Raw genomic sequence first — 21,755 nt, 5'->3', positions numbered from 1 at the left:
AGGATTAGGGCCAATTACTGCTCTGTCCAGTTGCTGGAGCAGGGCCTAGCATCAATCAGCCAGCTGTCATTCCGTGCCAGGAGCAGGCTGGAGAAGCCCTGCGAGGAATGTCTGGTAGGAGAGGCTGAGACTTTTCAGAGCACATGTGGCAACTAACTCCTGGAGGATGCCATCTTGAGCTATCCCAGAAGACTGTGCAAGAAGGAGGGGACGGGGGCAAGGAAGTGATGTGGCACATCTGGATAGGCCAGAGGTGCAGACCTGCTGGACACTTTCGCCCCCACTTAAAAGGTCCTGAACAGGGGAGAGCTCTCTCTCTTGGCTGTGTTTCACTGCTGGACACTGGGACTGCAGATGGGCATCATGGACAACTGGAAGGAAGAACCTCCTGACTGCCCTTGGGGCAGGGACTCTGCCCCTGAAGGATCACAGGCCAGCGAGGGGAATGCCAGGGCCAGGCAAGCTGGCCCCGTTACCCCCCCAGAGGACTAGTTGGGGGAAGGACTGGGCTAGCGCAAGGAGAGCACGCTGCCCAGAAGGAAAAGAGGGAACCCAGAGGAAAGATTGGCGCAGGAGTCAGTAGGACTGGCTTCCTGATGATCTGGGACCCTTCCAGGCCAGGAGGCCTAAGGAGAGTGCTCCTGGTGGCAAGGGCTTGTCACCAGGAGCGGAACGACACAAGAATGATGAAAATCGTCCCTTGGGGGCCCGAGATATCACCAGACAAAGGATGGCGACCTTTGGGAAAGCAGCTACGAAGCGTGTGGAGCTCCGCAGCTGCTTGCGACTGTGCCCCCAGGGTGGACCAGGGCCTGGGGGTTGCCCAGGAGGAAGAGGAGAAAAGGGGAGTGTTGTTGCACTCCCCCTCTCTGAAGAGGAAAGGGGCCCTGGACCCCATCCCGGGGCCTCGTGAAGCCTGGTTCAATTGTGGTGGTTTAAACTGTGGGGGGAGCCGTCGCGCACCCCCCTGCCGCTGCGGGAAGGGACCCCGGACCCCATCCCGGGGCCCCCGGCGGCGAAGACAAGCCGGGGAGCGCCGTCGCGCTCCCCATGAAAAAGGGATGAATGGGGGGGGGGGAGGGCGCCGTCGCACTCCCCGTGAAGATGGTGAAATGGGGCCCCGGATCCCATCACAGGGCCCCGAGAAGAGGCCCCCAGCCGAAGCAGAAGTCGGGGAGCGCCGTCGCGCTCCCCGTGAAGTTGGCCAGAGGGGCCCCGGACCCCATCCCGGGGCCCCGAGCAGAAGAGGGCCTGGGGGAGCGCCGCCGCGCTCCCCCCCAAGGAGAGGCGGGGGCCCGAAGGTGCGAAGAGGAAGGGGGAGTGCTGCTGCACTCCCCCGCGCGGCCCGAGCGGCTGCTAGAATCTCTGAGTCTGCCTGCTGGAGCGGGCAGACTCAAAGGCAGCAAGCTGGCTCCCGAGGCAGCACCCGGAGGTGCTGGCCATGCGGGGAGCCCGCGGGGGCAGCCAGGGGTGGGCTCCCTGGGCCGCCCTCCCACGAGGGATCCTTGTTGTGGCGCGGGGGTGCCCGGGTGGGACCGGCACCCCCAATAAGAAAGGCAGAAAGGAAAAGGCACAGCGGCTCTCCCCAGCGCAGCGGGAGAGCCGCTCATCAATTATGCAGCCGCCCCAGCATGCTTTGCGGGGCAGGGGCTTCTTATTGAGCCCCCGAAATGCCTGTGGTGGTCCCAGGGAGATGGGGGCCACCACCAACGGAGTATTAGGAGACAGGGGGAGCTGCAGGAGCAGCGCAGCCTCCCCCTAACATCTGTTGGTGTCCCCACCCTAGGTAGGGTGGGACACATGAGAGACAACCCCTCAAGGGTTGGATGGATGTTTGAAGCACAAGTTTCAGTGAAAGTTTGTTCCTGGTTGTGCAAGGATGCCTACCATAGGTGTAGGTTGGTATGCCCCCATGTATTCTACTGTTAGTTCATGGTTAAGTAGAAGTAGTTCAAAAGTAATCTAAAAGTAATCTTGATGGTTATAATGCTAGAATTTGGTCTCTTATGTTCCCTGATTATGCTAATTTGAATAAAGATACTCACAGTCATCTCTTGGCAAGATGAAAGTATTTAATCACAAATGTAGGTATAGGTGTCATCATTGCACTGTAGCATTGAATACTGTCAAATGTCACGAGGGGGGCACTGGGATTGTTTTGCCATGTGGATTGTTGGATTATATTCTCCCTTAAGGAGACCTGAGAGATTACATACTGTTTGCCCAGAGTGATTCTATCACTTTGTATATATTTGTAGATTGATGTATAGTATTGAGTAGTGTGTGTGAATAATAAAGGTACGTTTACTTTATCAAAAGAAAAAGCACAGACTGGACATTCATTTATTAAGAGTCATGCTTGCGTGCTTGTGAATGGGGATTACTAGCCCACACCACCTCCCTTGAGTAAGCCTTGGACTGCTCTGCAACGCTACCCTATGAGAGTCAAGTGCTACAATGGGGTGTTTGGTTCCCAGTGGCGGTCGTGTGCGGACTCATTACTTGTGCAGGCCACACAACTAATGACCCACCTTCCAACACTATATACGCGACTTCCTGCAGGATGGATTGGTCTCTGTTCCTTAGTTACTGTGCACACTCCCTCCTTAGTGATTCCAGGAGTGGATGTTTCAAAGTTACATGAGCATCCTATGAGCAGTCCAACGACTTTGTTACACCATCATCGGAGGAGAAAAGCTGCTGAATACTTTGGCACTGCAACATGGACAGATGTTCCACAAGAATATCGATTGTTCAATGATGCCCAGTTGTTTTTTGGAAGCATCCTCTCATTCATTCAGGCTAAAGCCACTGCTCGTTGGTTGCAAATAACCTGTTGGGAACTGATGAAAGCCATCAATGCAACGGAAGATGGTTTCAATGCAATCAAAGAGCTACGGGCAGTGCGAGTGATGCTTATGCAACATAGATATGTGTTAGACTTGATGACGGCAATGGAGGGTGGGGTTTGTGCCAAGATCGGTACGGCGTGCTGTACATATGTGCCGGCTAACGATGCAGACAATGGTACAATAACAGAGGCTATACTGACTTTGCACAATCTGCAGAAGAAAATGGTAGAAGAGAGGGGGTGCCTCCAACGAATGGTTTCCTGGGTTGTTTTCGTGAATGCCGTCCTGGTTACCTGAATTGCTTAAAGGACTTCTTCCAATTCTTGTGATGATCCTATTGGTATATTGTCTTGTCAGGTTATTGTAGGGTGTTGTAAAACCGGTAGTCAGAAGCTGGGAGGGATGTTTACTAATAGGGTAGTTAATAAAGTGTGGAAGGAGAGCAGAACACATACACCAAGATAGGTACACTTGGTAGGAAAGGTGAGCAAGTAGTTGAAAATTCAGAGAGGGGAGAATGTAATAGGCCTCAAGAAAATGACAGAAGGCCGTAATTTGATATCCCCGTTGGGCAGAAACAGAGTGCATGGGCAGTGCAGGGGTCCCCAGGACCCCCCCGAGTCACCCTGACCGCCAACTTTTCCATGGTGGTATTTACCACCATAGAAAGCCTGGCGGATGGGGACTCGTAATCCCCAGGGCAGCGCTGCTTGCAGCGCTCCCCTGGCGGATGACAACCGTCGTGACTGCCATGGCGGTAGCCTGGCAGTCCCGCGGTATGACCGTGGCAGGACCGCCACGGTCAAAATGCGGCGGTAGTACCGCCAGCCGGTTGGCAGTACTACCACCACATTTACCCTGGCGATTAAAGACTGCCAGGATTGTAATGAGGCCCTAAGTCTTCTAGAGAGTATGGTACTAGGCACTACAATACTTTCTGACATTCTGTTTTTATATCATTAGGCCCTCTAGGGACTGACTATATGGTTACCTGACCATGTTTCTTACAAATTCTATTTTTATTATGGTGCTCTCTAGGGACTGTTCTGAGCATTACAGTCAAGCTACTACAATATTCACTGCACTTGGGGAAACTCGCCCCATAATGCTTTGCGGGCCTACTGCTTGGGTCGGAACCGATGCAACAGACTCACATAACAAGATCTTGAGACCAGCGCGTTGCCTTCAGAACCGCCGCTGCGCAACATTTTTGCTTCGCATCCCTTGTTGACGGCAGCCGTGACGACGACTCTACAGCTCCCCATCGCAGCCTCAGTGCTCATTGAAACTGATGCATCGCCTCAGTTCCAAAACTTATCTTCTACATAGGCCTTCGCAACACAACAGTAGGGGCTGGTGACTTGAGAAAGTACTGGGGCGTAAACAAACTTTTCGACTTTGACTGAGCAAGACAGTAAAGAGAATGTGCTAAATAGCTAGGCCACATATAGAGTGAGCATTACAACAGACTTCCCTTTTAGTTCACTAATCGATCGCTTTGACATCAGACAGGGAGAGTGTATGTTTCTAAGTTGAAGGGAATGTTGTCTAGTGGGCACAGCTGCCAACCTTGCAACCCGAGGAAGCAGCTTCAAATCTCTGCAGATCTCTCTGTGCCAAAGAATAGAAGGTGGCCTGTATCTTTGGTGAAGCGCTCTTATGACCTTGGGCAAGGTGCGCCCTATGCAAAACTACTACTGCATAAGTGTTTTATCTATTGGTCTATGATCAGTACAATGGCCACTGAAAGGCGCGGGGTAGATTGGTGCACTAAATAAAATTGGTAAGTGACAAGATGGTTGATGGTGTTAGGGCTGGTGGTAACCTCAAGAGAGTTAAGGCAAGCGTGACCTGATGTGTATGGTAAGATGTATGAAGTGATGCTACTGACCATGTCTGTGCAGTGTTGAGTCATGTGGCAAGGTGTGAATGATTGTGGTGTTCTGGGTGTGGAGTTTGTATGGTGTGCTGTGGGTGGTATGCCAGTGAATACTGTTGTAGTGTAAGATCAGAAGGTAGAGTAGGAACCTTGGATGAAGCAGCTGGTGAGTTTTATTTGGAGACTGAGTTTTAGGGGTGGTGAGTTGCTGAGTAAGTGGGGGTCAGCAGCAGGTGTGGCAGTGAGCAGGAAGGGGAGAGGTGGGAGAGAGCTAGAGAGGAATCCACAGTAGAGAGTCTTTAAGCCAAATGCAGAAGTATTGTATTGTTATTTGAGGTGACATTATAATAAATGCATGTTGTAGGGCGTACTGTTGTGTGGGAAGTTGTGATGTCAACTTCTGATGTGGAAAGTGGCCAGGAGTCGTGGGTAGGTAGTCGGTGATTGGGGACTGTGGTGGGGGAGACAGGAGACAAGAGGGTTACAAGTAGAGCGAAAGTAGAAAAGAGTGAAGAGGTGAGAGGAAGGGAAACCTTGGTATCAGGGTGGAGTTAGATGTGAGAGGGGATGAGAAGAGCCCGCATGAGGAAGCATAGTCCTCGACTGTGACACGAGGGGGGTGTAATACAGAGTAGTTCATATGATGAGCAGGAGCTGTCCGAGATGCTGCAATGTATCCACATTCTCAGGAAAGGAAGCCTGGAGGCCAGTTATTTCCAGGTGTATGAGGAGCTCAGCTGCGTGGGACTTGATGTGCTGTGTGACTCTGCGTTAAAGAGCTGTGAAGTGCGTCTGAGCAAATTTAGGAGGCGAGGCTAACCAGGAGATGGATGAGAAAGGTGAAAGTATGAAGAGTTGAGAGAAAGTGGTGGGCAGAGTAAGAGGTGGAAGTAGTGAGGTTATCTGTTATGTGCCGCTGTCGAGTACGCTGAGTGTGTGTAGAGATCAGGAGCTATGATTTGGTTTCTAACAGTGAGAAGAAAGGAAGAGCAGAAGATTATGGAGTCACCAAAGGAAATGGTAAGTAATTGGTGGCGACAGCAAGAAAGTGAAGGAGAACAAGAAAGTGAACAAGAGGAAAAAGAAAGGCAAGAGAGTGGAGAGAATAATAAACGAGGTGACAGCAATGGAGAATGTCATAGAGGAGAAAAGAGGGAAGTGGTGGAAGGGATTAAGGATGGGCCAGTGGCAGGGAGAGAAAAAAGGAAAGGAAAAACAGTAGAGGGGAATACGTGAGAGCGAATAAAAGAATAAGAAAAAAGGCAGAAAGAAAGGTCGCGGCAAGAGGTTGTTGTAGAGAAGAACACGAAAAGGGAGATGAGGAAAGGGATCATTAAAAGTGATGAGATAAAAGCAAGAAAAGGGAGATGAGGAAAGGGATCATGAAAAGTGATGAGATAAAAGCAAAAAAAGAGAGATAAGAAAAGGGATCATGAAAAGTGATGAGATAAAAGCAAAAAAAGAGAGATGAGGAAAGGGATCATTAAAGGTAATGAGATAAAAGCAAGAAAAGGGAGATGAGGAAAGGGATCATTAAAGGTGATGAGATAAAAGCAAGAAAAGAGATGAGGAAAGGGATTATGAAAAGTGATGAGATAAAAGCAAGAAAAGGGAGATGAGGAAAGGGATCATGAAAAGTGATGAGATAAAAGCAAGAAAAGGGAGATGAGGAAAGGGATCATGAAAAGTGATGAGATAAAAGCAAGAGAGCAGAAAGAGAAGGTGAGAAAAAGGAAATGAGAAAAAGAAGAGGAAAAAAGACCAAAAGCGGAGGAAAGGAAGCTAAGAGAAAATGCGGGAGAGCAAATTAAGAGGGGACACAAAATAGAGAAGAGATGAAAAGGAAAGAGGCGAGGAAAAGGATAGAGAAAGGGGGACAGCAGAATGAAGGGGGCGAGAGAAGAGGATGGAATGAAATTATGGGGTGAAGTAAAGAATGTGAAGAAAGAGGACAGCAAACAAAAGGAGAGGCGAGAAAAGGTGAGAGGTACGGTAGAGATTAACAAAATATGAAGAGATGTAATGAAGAAGGGAAGACAACAAGAAGGAAAAGCGAGAAAACAATTGGAGATGGAAATAATATGAGGGAATACAGAAGGGAAGAAAGGAAGGAGCAGAGCGGATGGAGAAGGAGACAGGCAATAGCAAAGAGGGTTTTAAAACACGAGGGAAAGAAAGATGGGAAAAGATGAGGAGAGGAGAGAAAAAGTAAAAGAGGGAACAAAAGAAATCAAGTGTTATAGGAAGGTGAGATGTAAAAAGACAAGAAAAAAGAAAAGGATGAAAAAGTAAAGGAATGAGAGGAAATCAAGGCAGGGAAGAGGAGAAAGAAAAGAGCAAGAAAGACAAAGAGGAAAGGGGAGCCCAATGGCACAACAAGGAACATGAAAGAAGAGAACTGAAAAAGGGCAAAAACAACATAAAGAGGGGAAGGAATAAGTGGAGAGGGAGCAACAAAGGGAAGGAAAGAGCTGGTCAGAGGAAATGTGGACATTGTTTGGACGCCTGAGGCTTTGCAGATATTGTTTAGGAGATGAACTAACCCACTTACGCTTCTGAATGAGATAAGAACCTGTCAACAGTACACTCCCCCTAGCATGACCTCCGCTGAGGCCTCCTATCCTTCTGAAAGAGATAAGAACCTGTCAGCAGCACACTCCCCCTAGCATGACCTCCGCTGAGGCCTTGTGGCGGGTCGAGGAACGCTTGAAACTTTTTCCGTAGCTTCCTGGGAAGTTCTGATCATTTGGACCTAGACTACGCTCACTGCCTCCCGTGACAGGTAGCATGACCACAAGGACATGTTTTGAATGTATACTGACACATGTCTGTACAATGTCACGCATACATGCACTCACATATACATACACTGGTGCAGGCTCATAGACACTCACGTGAACAAAAGAGACACCCTCCCCCTCATATACACAAGGTGAAACTTACGTGGGGCAGTCCTCAACATGAAAGTCACGATTCCCAACTAGCAACTATCCAGATTCACTAAACAGGGCGCCAGAGCGAAGCACAAACTTAAGCCCAATCAGAAGCTCAGATAGGACATGAGGCTGTCTTTTTCCATTATCGTGACTTCTGATGGGGCATAAGGACGCATGATGGACAGGCCCCAAATTGCCATTATCTGACAAGCTGCCTGACGCTAGTGCAGTATGTCAGATGTGTATTGTGTATGTGCAAGGATGGGCTGTAACAGCCCATGCCTGACACATGCCCAGTACAGCCAAAGGAGCCATCTTGTGACACAAGATGATATTACACTTTTATATGTTAACAAATGATCAGTGAGATCGTTTGTTTTTACGTAAAAGCTGTGATGTGTTAGTAATGAGATGCAGAGTGAGGCATGACGGTTTGGGGGGTCGCCGCCCTTTTGTCCCCTAAAAGGAGCTGCCACTGCATCACACGCCTCGTTGGAACCAACGCATCGCCTCAGCTGAGTGATGCATCTGTGGTTCGGGCCCACGCAATCCTCTGCAACCAGGATTTACTTCTTCTTTAGTTCAGCAGGCCTAGCTGGGTTCCTGTAGCCAACTCGTGCTCCATAGCGGTCAGCCTGAAAGTTTTGAGTTTGTCCTGGTCTGGGGTGACCAGATATTCCCAGTTGGCGCTTCTTGCCACTAAGCACTATTTTACAGTTTACTCTTTAAAAATTCATAACTCAGTTTCTACTTAATGGATTTGTGTAATTTTGTTCTTGTTTTATATATTAAAGTCAGATGTATTTTTCAAAACTGGTGTGGAATCTTTTTGTGGACTCTTTTGTTTTACTCTTTGAAGTGTTGCACAAATACTTTATGCTTTGCCTCTAGGTTACACCCCAGTCAACCAGCAACCCAATTTCTACCAAGATGGCAATGAGTTAATTTAGACCAATGAGTTGCTCATGAGCTACTGGTAGCTCTCCATCTACTTGTAAGTAGCTCTTCTTTGTGCAGCCAACCCTATTACATTAGAAGCTTTTGTTTGTTTGAATTAATTAATATATCCAACATTTTAAAAATGTGTATACAAGACTAACCACGAGTATTTTCAGAACTCTAATGCTGATGTTTGGAAAAAAATAGTTGAATTTGAAAATATATTTAAAGCTGATATGTGAGTTATAAAGTTTCTGGCACTGAGGAGGTGCTTTACTCATGTTACTACCTTGGTGCGAAGGGCATTGCAGATGCCATTAAGTGTGACCTATTTACAAGCATTCTAAACTGACAAAGCCTTTTTGACATCACAACTGGTACCCCCCACCCCCTACCGATGTACTGAGGTGATTACTGCTTGTAATCTTGCATGGGATGATCACAAAATTAATCTTGTCTGACGCGAACACTATTACAACACTAATAATATTAGTAGCTCAGGATGATTTTCATTGAGTGTAAGTAGTTCTTATTACAGAGGAGGTTGGAGACCCCTGATGTAGACAGTCAGGGGGTAGAGGATGTGCTGATCACTTACACTGAACAATGAACCCATGACCTGTGTGAGGCATTTGGATTAGAGAAGATTGCTAGTTAGATTCCAAGCAACAAACCTGCAGTGAATCCCAAACATTCAAACCCTGAAAGCATTTTCAGAACACTATCCTGTGCGTTGCGATGTTCCCATTTTCTTCAAGTATGCATTCATTCATAGATTCATTCATTTTAAATACAGGTTTTGTTTTTGTGCAACTGAATTCATATGCTAATTTGTGCATGTAACATCATAAAATGTGATATCTGACTCGTTCTAAGATAATGTGCAAAGTGTATTCAACCTGAACGCACAGGCAATTCATCAAAGAGGAGATCTTCAGATTTCAAGGGATAATAAGGCTTGAGATGCAAACATCTCAGTCCTAAAGGCCATGGTCTTGTAGCTCAGTAAGACTCAAGCTCTCTACTCTCGGAGTATGGAATGCCAATAAGAAATGCAAAGCCTTTCACAGCAGCAGATTGACAAAACACCTTCTGAAGTATACATGCCCCTTCCTTCTGACCAACTTGTGTAGGCATTTTTCATGCTGAGCAAGTTTAAATGAGCTACGGCCTTGAACGTTCCATCATATAGTGATTATATCTAAAACCATCAATAACATTGTCATTTTTGCTAATCTACTGTTTTATTGCTGCTGTTTTCATGTATGTTCTGTTTATATTGATTACATGGATTCATAATATTGGCACCTAGGAATTCATTTTCATTAAAGCCTTCTCAAATGTAAGTGTGGAGTTCTTCTGTGTGGTCACACACGTGGGAAAAGGTCTTGGGAACTCACTTATAAATAATGCAGAGTTTGAGTATCCCTGGGACGCACCCACAAGACCTGACCAATTATGACTAACAGGGAGGCACCTTTCATAATATTGATTACATCCTTCTCAACTAAGGAGTTACCTAGTAACTTTAGGATTTGCCTAATGCTTGATTAGATTAGAAAAAAATACCCATTTCAGTTTCATCAGTTTGAATCAATTTTAGTGGTTCATTGACACAGTAACTCACGGGACAAGTGTACCCCAGGCTGATGGCATCTTAACTCTAGTAGTCGCTATGCAACAGCCCCCTTTCAAATATTGTATTTGTGGGGAGAATATTGAACCTGTAGATCCTACAACTAGACATTTCACAACATGCAGAGCTCCTACTGTCCTGATATTTCTGCAAATTATGACCCATTCACAATATTAGAAATCTCTGAACGTTTCCCAGTAGGTTTTCAAGAATATCAAGCATTGTTGAAGGGGGAGTTCCCACTTGTAGTGAGAACAGTTAGAATGGTTCCATAGGCCTTCCAGGCGCTACTTGGCAGGAGTTAGTTGGTTACATCCCTCGTCATAACTACCGCAGTTAGCTGCTCCAGAAGTAAAACATTTGTTAACAGAACTAGTGGCTATCTATAGGGTACTTACACAATCCATACCACACATTATAGGAACTGGTATGTGAGCTTGCGCAACTGCTATGTGTGCGAAAGTAGCCTCTTTCTAGGAGGGTTACCCCCATTTTTGGCCTGTTTGTCAGTGTGTTTTACTGTGTCAATGGGTTCCTGCTAATCAGGACCCCAGTGCTTCTGCTCTCTCCCCTCTTAAATTGATTGTTGGATATTGTTAACACAGTATTCCACTCATAATTGGCATACTGGTGCCACTTATAAGTCCCTAGGTGCTATTTACGGTCTCTCTGGGTGTTTCCTCAGATTCAGATTGCAAGACTCCAGCAGGAATCCTCTGCGTCCTTTTCTTCATCTTCTTACTGAAGAAACTGCATCTGGACTCTCCAGGAAATCTACAACTGCAACAAAGAAACAACAACGACTTCTGCAACATTGTATATCCAGCTTCTGCCAGCAACTGCAACTGTGTCCCGGTTGTGCATCCTCTGCGGACAGCCTGTCTTCAGCCTGCACCAGAAGAACAAAGGAATCTCCCTTGAAGTGTAGGAGTCACTTCCCTGCTTCAGCAGGCACCCCTCTTCAGCGATGACCGGTGGCTTGGGTCCCCTATCCTGATAAAGTGCGTGAATCCAGTATTACGGGGGTGGACTGAAGTGGTCCTGACAGTCCAGACGTCCAACTGTCCAACTTAGGTGGAGGTAAGAGCTTGCCTCCCCACACAAGACAGCACCCCCGTGCACCACGTGTTTTGCAGTTGCCAAGGCTTGATGGCATCTTTCCACGAACTTCTTTGTGGACTGTGCAGCTCCAGCCCCCAGCACTCTTTCCTGCGACGCACAGCCTCCTGCGTGGTTCTCCAGTGGTGTGGGATCCCTTTGTGTAGTACTGCATGGGCCTCCTTTTGCACCATCTTTGTCCCCATGCTGTGGGACTCATGTGAGCGCTATGTCACAAGAAAGGGGTGTTAACTTAGGGTTAAAAAGGCGCTCGGGATCCTATATCAAGCAAGTTAATATTCTGCAATGGAAGGTGCCAGCACAAGGGAAACACCCAACCCCTCAACGCTTAAGAACTAAGCAAAATGAAAGACAACAATGTGTGGCATCTCTCTCATCACAGAGAAAAATATTTGTAAGTCGCTGTTAAAAAGAACACAATCAAAAATTTAATTTAGGTTGTATTTGTCATGTTAAACAGATAATGAACCGTAATGATACAGATGTGGCCTCATTACGTAATTATAACCAAATCAAATTAAACAAATATTGAAAAATACAAACAATTAGAAATCCTTCCGTAGTGCTGCAATTAAATTTTAGTGCAAACCCTGCAGCCTAATGACAACATTTCAGCCATTCAAACTTTGGTAAAATCGCTGCAGTCTGATGACAACATTTCAGCCAACACGTGTTTCGTCAAGGGAAAACTTCTTTGATTTCCCGAACGACTTCTTCAGGGCTTATGTCGAGTGTCAAGCCGTAGACCGCTATAACCAACTTCTCTATGAAGCTTCACCTCTTGAAATGCCATATCAGCATGATCTGTACATGATGTCGATCCGACGCAAGTGCACGTCTCCTCTCATGTGAGCGCTGTCTGGTCTTCTGAGGGCTCTTTGAGTTGCTGAGAGCCCCCTCTGTCTCCCCCTCCTGGGTAGAGTCCACCAGGTCCCTCTTGCTCCCGAGCAGCGCCATTTTCCGCTAACCGCAAGCTTTGCATGTGCCAAAGCTTGTTGGCGGAATCCAGCAATGCAAACCAGCCTGCACTCATCATCAGCCGTGGGACATCATCTGCACCAACCAGGAACCCGCATCCATCTTCTTGGGTGCAGTACTGACTGTTCTTCTTCACCGGTGGCTCTCCTTTTGCACCTTCATCCGGGTTAGCAGGGGCTCCTCTTCTCCCTGGACTCTTCAGTGCTTCTTGGACTTGGTCCCCGTCTTCCACAGATCTTCAGGTCCAGGAGTACATTGTTGGTGTCTTGCAGTCTCTTCTGGTTCTTGCATAATCTTCTTTCTCATGTTCTTGTGTGTTCTAGGAAAGTTACTGTGATTTACTCCTGCTTTCCTGGGTGCTGGGGCGGGTTCTATTACATACCTTTGGTGTTTTCTAATACTCCCAGCACCCCTCTACACACTACACTTGCCTAGGTGGGAAACTGACTTTTGCATTCCACTTTCTTAGTATATGGTTTGTGTTCCCCCTAGGCCCATTTCTAACTATTGTGATTTTCACTATTTTTGCAGCTATTTCTGCATACTAGTGTATATAATTTGTGTATTACTTTCCTCCTAAGGGAGTATAGTCTCTATAGTATTTTTGGCATTTCTGTCACCAAAATAAAGTACCTTCATTTTTGTAACACTGAGCATTTTCTTTCATGTGTGTGAGTACTGTGTGACTACAGTGGTATTGCATGAGCTTTGCATGTCTCCTAGTTAGGCCTTGGCTGCTCATCCACACTACCCTAGAGAGCCTGGCTTCTAGACACTCTACATTTCACTAATAAGGGATAACTGGACCTGGTATAAGGTGTAAGTACCTTAGGTACCCACTATAAACCAGGCCAGCTTCCTACACTCCCTGGACCAGAAACAAGCATCCTGGGACCGGTTTCAGGGTAGCACCCTTCATCAGCCAGGCTAGCTTGCATCCAGTGGCACAGTGAGCACGGGACCCATGTCTGGGGATGCCCTTCCCACTTAGGGCAACTTTAGCAACACAAAAGGATGATGGACGGAGTGGTGAAACTTTTCTAACACTCACCCCCATTCACAGAAATGGGTTTAATCCATTCTTCTTTTGCTCAACATGCCACCCCAGTTTGGACCCAGCCATATGCCAATCAGTCTTGACCTTATTCCCCATGGGAACAGTCGAGCCCGAACTGCCATGCCAGGTCCTCACTGGACCAGAAACAAGCATCCTAGGACCAGTTTCAGGGTATCACCCTTCTTCGGCCAGGCTAGCTTGAATCCAGAGGCACAGTGAACACGGTACCCACATCTAGGCATACCCTTCCCACTTAGGGCAACTTTAGCAACACAAAAGGATGATGGACAGAGAGCTGAAGCTAAAGACGTTGTAATTGTGCCAATACATCACAACAGTTTTAGGGAAAGAGCTCTGGCCCAGGGATCGTGGTTAGCAGGGGTACGGACCACTACAATTTCTAGGCTACAACATACATCAGGCAAAAAGTGGGAGCTAACCATGTAAAAAAGAGGCCTTTTCTCAAAACTAGCCCTGTGAGGGGTTTATACTAAATGAGGGAATCTGTGCACATCATGCTGTGTTTTACTTACATTGTACGGAGTGCTAACATAAGAGGAAATCTCTGCACTGCACTACTTTTTACTACACTCTAAGGACGCATTGTACCTACATCAGGGTCATGTGGGTGTGGCCTGCTTCAGATAGGAAACCCTGTTTTCTTCCCCGAGAGACTCCCTTGTTGTTTACGAGCAACAAATGAACAGAAAAAAAAACTGTTGTTCTTGTGTTTTACAACTGTGGATACTTAGAATGATTCTGGCATTACTCCCCACTCCTAAGAGAGTGGAAGGGGTAAGAACATTTATTCTATCTATCTTGGCTTACTGGAGGCTGTGATGGGAAGACTGCAGCAGACACTGAATATATCAGTAATGCAGATGCTAGTGCTGCAGAAATGTCATAGTATAATTTCACTGGTTCCCAGGCAAAAACAAATCTCTTTAAAACCCTCTGTTTTATTCATCAGGCCATTTACAAAGCACAGAGGTAGTCCAACGTCCATGTCAGACAAGTTGGTGGCCCACACTCTTACATGGCTTCTGCGATTCAGCCAACAGGGCGGAAATCATATTTCTTGTTTCCGGAGGACTAGATGTAGGCAGAGGATCTTCAGTGAGCAGGGTCGCCACCTTTGGAATGGGCTACCTTTGGCCCCTGGACTAATCTTTTCCCATTATGAAGTCGGAGTTGCTTCAGGAACAATCTGACAATGTACTTATTCTGTTGATACACTGTCCTGTTGGCTTGTGCTATGTCTGTCTGTTTTAAGTCCATGAGCCTGTTTTTGGTCCACTAGTGCCAGGACACGTGTGATCACAGTATGATCGACAGATAAAGCTTTTCTACAGATCAAGGGGTCTGGTTGAAAAAGCAGTGCAGTGCGTGCACAGATTTTTCATAGTGCATTAGGATGCAGTGTGCACAGATTTCTCACGGCAAAATAAAATGCACTACAGCATGCACAGAGTTCTCATAGTGCAGTAAGATGTAGTGCAGTATGCACAGATTCCTCTTAGTGCAGTAAGATGCAGTGTAGTGTGCACTGAGTCCTCATAGTGCAGTAAGATGTAGAGCATTGACACAAGCTCACCATAGTGCAGTAAGATGCAGTGACGCATACGCAGATTCCTTATAGTGCAGTAAGATGCAGTGCACAGATTCCTCACAGTGCAGTAAAATGCAGTGCAGTGCACAGATTCCTCACAGTGCAGTAAGATGCAGTGCGCACAGATTCCTCACAGTGCAGTAATATGCAGTGTGCAGATTTCTCACAGTGCAGTAAGATGCAATGCAGTGCACAGATTCCTCACAGTGCAGTAAGACGCAGTGGTGTGCACATATTCCACACAGTGAACTAAGATGCAGTCTACAGATCCCTCACAGTGAAGTAAGATGCAGTGCAATGCACAGAATCCTCATAGTGCAGTAAGATGCAGTGCAGTGCACAGATTCTTCACACTGCAGTAAGATGCAGTGTACAGATCCCTCACATTGAAGTAAGATGCAGTGCAATGCACAGAATCCTCACAGTGCAGTAAGATGCAGTGCAGTATGCACAGATTCCTAACAGTGCACTAAGATGCAGTGCAGTGCACAGATTCATCACAGTGCAGTAAGACCAGTGCAGTGCACAGATCCGTCACAGTGCAGTAAGATGCAGTGCACAGATTCCTCACAGTGCAGTGTGCACAGATTCCTCACAGTGCAGTAGGATGCAGTGCATAGATTCCTCACAGTGCAGTAAGATGCAGTGAACAGACTCCTCACAGTACAGTAAGATGTAGTGCACAGATTCCTCACAGTGCAGTAAGATGCAGTGTATACAGATTCCTCACAGTGAAGTAAGAAGCAGTGCACAGTTTCCTCACAGTGAAGTAAGATGCAGTGCAGTGCACAGATTCCTCATAGTGCAGTAAGATGCAGTGCAGCATGCACAGATTCCTCACAGTGCAGTAAGATGCAGTGCACAGATTCCTTACAGTGCAGTAAGAAGCAGTGCACAGCTTCCTCACAGTGAAGTAAGATGCAGTGCAGTGCACATATTCCTCATAGTGCAGTAAGATGCAGTGCAGCTTGCACAGATTCCTCACAGTGCAGTAAGATGCAGTGCATAGATTCCTCACAGTGCAGTAAGATGCAGTGCACAGATTCCTTACAGTGCAGTAAGTTGCAGTGCACACATTCCTCACATCACAGTAAGATGCAGTGCAGCATGCACTGAGTCCTCGGTGCAGTAAAATGTAGTGCAGTGTGCACAGACCCCTCAGTGCAGTAAGATGCAGTGCACAGATTCCTCACAGTGCAGTAAGGTATAGTGCAGTGCACAGATTTCTCACAGTGCAGTAAGATGCAGTACAGTGCACAGATTCCTCACAGTGCAGTAGGATGCAGTGCACAGACCCTCAGTGCAGTAAGATGCAGTGCACAGATCCCCTCTTTAACACAAATGATGACCACAAACACCCCAGGCCCAGAAGGAAAGCCCCCAAGAGGTCCCCGGATAGAAGAGCCCAGCTCAGCCCGGCTCCTGGCAGTGATTTCCTCCAGGATTATTCAGTCTATTTCTACAAACACAGCAGAAGGTGCTGACAATCTCCTACCTGAGCAGAAACCTGTGCAGACATTTCCAGGCTCTCTCCTCCTCCTGGGGGGGCTGGGGGGGGGGGCAGGTGCAGATTTGGGGTCTGAGGGGGGTCTGTGAGGGTCTGAAGATGAAGATAACTGCACAGACAGACAGGGGGTCCTTCCTCCTCTGCAGCAGGCTGGACACAGAGGGAGAGGCCGGAAGTGACGTCAGCATCCGCTGCTAGTGCTGTCTCTGCCGCCGCTGACCCGGAAGAGGAAACCCTTCTCCCTTTCATACAATGTGCTCAGTGGATTTCATCAGCAGGCGAGGAGCGCCCTCCGGTGGCCGCTGACGGAACCGCCGCCTCCAGGCTCCAGCAGTGAAATATATGTAAATCTGCTGCAATTAAACTGGACATTTTACAAATTTTCCTGTTTGTGTCCGATATTAATACAACTCTATGACAGTTTGTCTCAAATTGGGGTTTGCATTTGGGTTTAAGATATTATTTCCTTCTTAAAATATTACATCAGGGGCCTCTGTTTACCACTCTTTGTAACCAGGAACTTTATGTTTCTTTATTTGCTGCTTTGTCAATGTGAATTGAAGGCTTGTAATTCATTGTTAATGTGTGAAAATGGAGGCAACTGCTACAATTACTCTGGACAGTTTTCTTTCTAATTTACCTTTTCTTTATATTGATTACTAGTGTGTACATAGCTGCCAAGGTTTCAGATTGCTAAGTGTGACATTTTCACAATGTCAGTGTAAATATGAGTGAGATTTCACTGACTATGAGTGACACTTTTGTTTCGAGCAAAATCAAGCAATGAAGACGAGGGAACTATCTAAATGTTGTAATATATTGAGAATCCTATACCTCCTGTTGTACACCAGCGCCTCCTTGTGGCCTTTGATAAACACTACTCAGAGCTTACCTAGAAAAGTGAGGAACTGGAATAATGTTTACACACTTCAGGACATCCATGACAATCTCAAGCACTGCGGTAATGCAGGAAAATGACCACAAATGCGTTATTCTAACGTGAGATGTGTGACACTTGGCAGGGCTGTGTGTATCCTTAAACAACACACCTAAGTTTTGGCCCGGAATACGTTTTGAATTTCTGTGCTGCTTTTTTGACCACCTCCCTCTCTTCATAGGTTCACTTATAAAACAAAGACACACCTGCCAAGGTTTCAGGCTGCTTATGTGTGAGATTTTCATATTTTCAGTGTAATTATGAGTAATATTCAACAACCATTAGTGACAGCTTCTTATGAGCAAAATCAAGCAATGAAGACAAGGGAAACATGAAAATATCATAAATTACCCTTATCTGAGCAACGAGAAACTCTAAGAAGATTTTAAAATTGCTACAAATTACCAGAAATGGAAGTGCACAAACCTAGAGCCCTTGTAACCTGATCACACTGCAGACAGCGACTCACTGCAATGCAGAGCTCAAAGCTGCACAAACTACTTACGCGGCTGAGCTCTACTTTGTGCAGACAGTGTGATCGCTGCAATGCAGAGCTCTCAGCTGTAACTTTTACTCAAAGGGCTGAACTCATCTTTGTGCAGACTGCAATGCAGAGGTATCAGCTGTAACTTTAGGCTGAGTGATGCACTCCTAAAAGTAAATTCATTTATGAAGCCCTGAGAAGAAGTATTGTGAGTTACACTTTTCTGGTCTCCCACCAGCACCGTCTCTGTCCGGTCCAGGCAGCACTGCAGCCCAGGAAACTCTAATTCACAGGGCATTGATTCATAGCTGCAGAGTAGGGTGGTCAGTTTGCCTGCTGAGGCATGCACCCCACTCTTCAATGGCGGCCACGGTCTGTGTGTCAGTCGCAGGTGTGAATGTATGATGGCCTGCATGGTGTGAGGTGCAGCGCGGGCTCCCAGCAGCACTGATTGCCAAACAATTTAAACTGTGCCTTGCCCGCTCGCACCATGGGTAGCTGGGCCTACCTATAGGTGTGTGTGACTCTGAGTCAGTGTCTGTCCTTGCTGTATTGGCAGTAGGCATTGGGTGAAATGAAATCATGACTGAAGATTCTCATGACCTCAGTGAAGTTGCCACTGTATTCGGTGAAACATTGTAGCCAGCCGCGAGCTGAGCCAGCCCTCAAGCCAGCTACAAGCTGCGCGCAGCGCGACTGTGCACTGGCAGCTAAGAGCTTTGTGCAGTCAATAGAGGTGCTAATACCAGCGCTGCGGCAGACAGATGAGGTGCTATAAATGCATGACAATGCACTGAAATGCGTTAGTCTAACCCCTGACGTGTGGTACTTGGCAGGGCTGCAAGGAAAGAAATACACTGTGGTCAGAATAAAATCATAAGACAGAACTATCAGTTTTGATCAACACAGAGACTTCTCACTCAGTGGATGGAATCATGAAAATGACTGAGTGATGTTGAGTCTGAAGGACGGAAGGGGTATTTTACCACCAAAAATGTTAGACTCCTTTATACAGGCTCTTATTAGTGTCACCACCGTTTCCAGAGAAAAATACCAACCATTTGGTCATGTTTTATGATGTTGCCAATACACGGGCATAATTCTTCAATAAGACCTTGCATAAACTCATTTTTTCACACAGCTTTTCTAACTATTGGCCCTGGCTCTTCAAGGAAGCTCTAGAACACATTTTTAAAAGTGATAACTGCCGATAGTTGCTATTTTAAGTGACACTGATAAGAGGAAAAAGAGAAACAGCCATTACAAGGCAGCCGATACCACACATGTGTTATAACGCATGCACCATTATCACGCATAGCCTTTACCACAAATTTAGGAGGGTCACACTGGGGTGCGCATTGAGGGCTCAGGGCAGGGTTCAGGCACAACCATTAACCATGTTATATGCCTTTAACATTCACACTTTTACAACATTTGTTGTAAAGGCATGCATGGTAAAGGCATATATTTGTTGTAAAAAATATGCGTGGTAAAGGTTATGTATGGTAATGGCATTTGCGTTGTAACACATGCATGGTAACGGCATGCGCTGCAAAAGAATATGTTGTTCCATCAGACAACTGAGGAAAAAATACCAGCTTCAGGTGGTCTTTCTACTTTTTTGTACTGGCCAGGATTAAAATACTGGGCATGCCTAGTAAAGACCATCCAGGTAATAACCCAATCTCCTATATCATAAGACACTCCTCGTCCACACATCATCAATGAGCGAGTACAGCAGGTCTTCATAGCATTGTCATGCAAGCTGCATTTGGTGCCTCAGCAATGTGATCAGATCTGACATGCACACACATCAGAGCCTTCAAGTCTCCCTCATTGCGAGTGACACTCACACATTTAGAGGTCGTGCTGAAGTCTCACTCACAGCAGCTGAATCTCATGACTGGGAGACGGGGGCTAGAGCTCCATATGTGGCTTTGCTCGTACTTCTACTGTGTGCAGAGTAGCCGCTTACAGCTAAATAGGGAGACACTATTGATTTCATAGAGTACAGTAACTATTCAGAAGGCCCATTTTGATAACACTACCTATACTATATTTCACCTTGATTTCTACGCAGATTATACATTCAGTTTAATGTTAATTCAGATGTCTGTATTAGTGATTTGAATGTTACTTGTATATTCATCATTTCTATAGTTCCACTAACGTCTCTTCCTCTGACATTATCAAAGGCAAAGGCTAAATGACATCACTTCCTGTGAGGTCATCAATAGGCTAATATGTTTAGTATCCTAAGAATCTCAAAAACATGGGCTCTCTGGAGTACTCTGAAGTACTTACCTGAGACTCCTTCACACCCGGACAGGTGGGAACAAGCACTGGTTCCTTCACTTAAGGTGGATGAACTCCTAATGTTCTTGCTGCTTGAGGCAAGTGATAGTTTAACTCTCATGAAGTTCTTGTTATGTCTGATCACCATTTCTGCCACAATAGAATAGGTTTTTCTTGGTGGTGGAATGGGAGGTTCATGGGATAGGCTGTGCTAGAGCGAAGGCAGCCTTGTCTGTAAGCCTTTCACTCTGGTTTATCCCCTTTTTGCATTTCTGTTGTGTACACGTACACCAGTTTCACCTGCTCCATCATCACGTTACATGTTCTCACCTACTGTTGTGCTGTCTTTTCTCTCCATCATCATGTTACATGTTCTCACGCTCCCTGTGTGCCCTGTCCACCCTGCACTGCACATGCTGTGGGCTCTTACTATGGGGGGTCAGTTCTGGGGCGGGCGCCGGTCTCTTTTCACTGGGTGACTGTAGAGAGACAGTGGGGAGAGAAGAAGACAGGAGGGGTGAGAAGAGTCTGTAACAAAGAGTGGGAGAGTGAGAGAGGCCAGCACAGTAAAGAAGTGTGAGAAACAGAGCAGCAAAAGGAGAAACAGGAATGGGAGACACATGAGGAGAATGTGAGAGAAACTTCAAGAAAGGGGAAGAAAGGGACAATTACTGGGGACTGGAGAGGGGGCCGGAGTCCCTGTAAACATCACTCCCGGCTTCAAGGGGTTACTCAGCCCGGCTGGGACTGGGACCTGTGAGCTGTAGGGTGTCCCTGTAAACATCACTCCCGGTTTCTAGGGACTGGGACCTGTAAGCTGTAGGGTGTCCCTGTAAACATCACTCCCGGCTTCTAGGGGTTACTCAGTCCGGCTGCGACTGGGACCTGTGAGCTGTAGGGTGTCCCTGTAGACCAGCTGGGACTGGGGCCTGTGAGCTGTAGGTTGTCCCTGTAGCCCGGCTGGGACTGGGACCTGTGAGCTGTAGGGTGTCCCTGTAAACATCACTCCCGGCTTCTAGGAGTTTCTCAGCCCGGCTGGGACTGGGGCCTGTGAGCTGTAGGGTGTCCCTGTAAACATCACTCCCGGCTTCTAGGGGTTACTCAGCCCGGCTGGGACTGGGGCCTGTGAGCTGTAGGTTGTCCCTGTAGCCTGGCTGGGACTGGGACCTGTGAGCTGTAGGGTGTCCCTGTAAACATCACTCCCGGCTTCTAGGGGTTACTCAGCCCGGCTGGGACTGGGACCTGGGAGCTGTAGGGAGTCCCTGTAAACATCACTCCCGGCTTCTAGGGGTTACTCAGCCCGGCTGGGACTGGGACCTGTGAGCTGTATGGAGTCCCTGTCAACATCACTCCCGGCTTCTTGGGGTTACTCAGCCAGGCTGGGACTGGGACCTGTGAGCTGTAGGGTGTCCCTATAGACATCACTCCCGGCTTCTAGAGGTTACTCAGCCTGGCTGGGACTGGGACCTGTGAGCTCTAGGGTGTCCCTGTAGCCCGGCTGGGACTGGGACCTGTGAGCTGTAGGGT

The 21,755-nt window shown here is 47.0% G+C and overlaps 1 pseudogene; it reads right to left on the bottom strand.

Annotated features, from left to right (window-relative positions):
- Positions 1-16,666, bottom strand: part of LOC138287278 (zinc finger protein 208-like) — a 143,768-nt pseudogene extending 127,102 nt beyond the window's left edge.
- Positions 16,667-21,755: the final 5,089 nt, after the last annotated feature.

This window comes from Pleurodeles waltl, chromosome 4_1, assembly GCF_031143425.1.
Source record: "Pleurodeles waltl isolate 20211129_DDA chromosome 4_1, aPleWal1.hap1.20221129, whole genome shotgun sequence".
NCBI lineage: Eukaryota > Metazoa > Chordata > Amphibia > Caudata > Salamandridae > Pleurodeles > Pleurodeles waltl.
Note: the sequence above shows the minus strand (reverse complement) of the source record. Positions and strands in the feature narration are given on the sequence as shown.